Source organism: Halictus rubicundus, unplaced genomic scaffold, assembly GCF_050948215.1.
Source record: "Halictus rubicundus isolate RS-2024b unplaced genomic scaffold, iyHalRubi1_principal scaffold0250, whole genome shotgun sequence".
In the NCBI taxonomy this organism is placed as follows: Eukaryota; Metazoa; Arthropoda; class Insecta; order Hymenoptera; family Halictidae; genus Halictus; species Halictus rubicundus.
Window position 1 is genome coordinate 83,929 of NW_027488791.1, and position 1,614 is coordinate 85,542.

The following is a 1,614-nucleotide window of genomic DNA, read 5'->3' on the forward strand; positions in this document are numbered from 1 at the left end:
GGATAGGATAGAGGATAGGATAGGATAGCGGAAAGGATAGGATAGAGTATAGAATAGGATAGAGGATAAGATAGGATAGAGGTTAGGATATGATAGAGTATAGGATAGGATAGAGGAGAGGATAGGCGATTGGATAGGATAGAGGATAGGATAGGATATAGGATAGGATAGGATAGAGGATAGGATAGGATAGAGGATAGGATAGGATAGAGGATAGGATAGGATAGAGCATAGGATAGGATAGAGGATAGGATAGGATAGAGGATATGATAGGATAGGATAGAGGATAGGATTGGATAGAGGATAGGATAGGATAGAGGATAGGATAGGATAGAGGATAGGATAGGATAGAGGATAGGATAGGGTAGAGGATAGGATAGGATAGAGGATAGGATAGGATAGGGTAGATGATATTATAGTAAAGAGGATAGGATAGGATAGAGGATACGATATAGGATTGGATAGGATAGAGGATAGGATACGATAGAGGATAGGATAGAATAGAGGATAGGATAGATAGAGGATAGGATAGGATAGAGGATATGATAGGATAGAGGATACGATATGGGATTGGATAGGATAGAGGATAGGATACGATAGAGGATAGGATAGGATAGAGGATAGGATAGTATAGAGAATAGGATATAGGATTGGATAGGATAGGGGATAGAATAGGATAGAGGATAGGATAGGATAGAGGATAGGATATGATAGAGGATAGGATAGGGTAGAGGATAGGATAGGATAGAGAATAGGATATAGGATTGGATAGGATAGAGGATAGAATAGGATAGAGGATAGGATAGGATAGAGGATAGGATATGATAGAGAATAGGGTAGGATAGAGGATAGGATAGGATAGAGGATACGATAGGAGATTGGATAGAATAGAGGATAGGATAGGATACAGGATAGGATAGGATAGAGGATATGATAGGATAGAGGACAGGATAGGATAGAGGATAGGATAGGATAGAGGATATGATAGGATAGAGGATAGGATAGAATAGAGGATAGGATAGGGTAGAGGACAGGTTAGCATAGAGGATAGGATAGGATAGAGGATTCGATAGGATTGAGGATAGGATAGGATAGAGGATAGGATTGGATAGAGGATAGGATAGGATAGAGGATAGGATAGGATAGAGGATAGGATAGGATAGAGGATATGATAGGATAGAGGATAGGATAGGATAGAGGATAGGATAGGATAGAGGATAGGATAGGCTAGAGGATACGATATAGGAGTGGATAGGATAGAGGATAGGATACGATAGAGGATAGGATAGGATAGAGGATAGGATAGGATAGCGGAAAGGATAGGATAGAGTATAGAATAGGATAGAGGATAAGATAGGATAGAGGTTAGGATATGATAGAGTATAGGATAGGATAGAGGAGAGGATAGGGGATTGGATAGGATAGAGGATAGGATAGGATATAGGATAGGATAGGATAGAGGATAGGATAGGATAGAGGATAGGATAGGATAGAGGATAGGATAGGATAGAGCATATGATAGGATAGAGGATAGGATAGGATAGAGGATATGATAGGATAGGATAGAGGATAGGATTGGATAGAGGATAGGATAGGATAGAGGATAGGATAGGA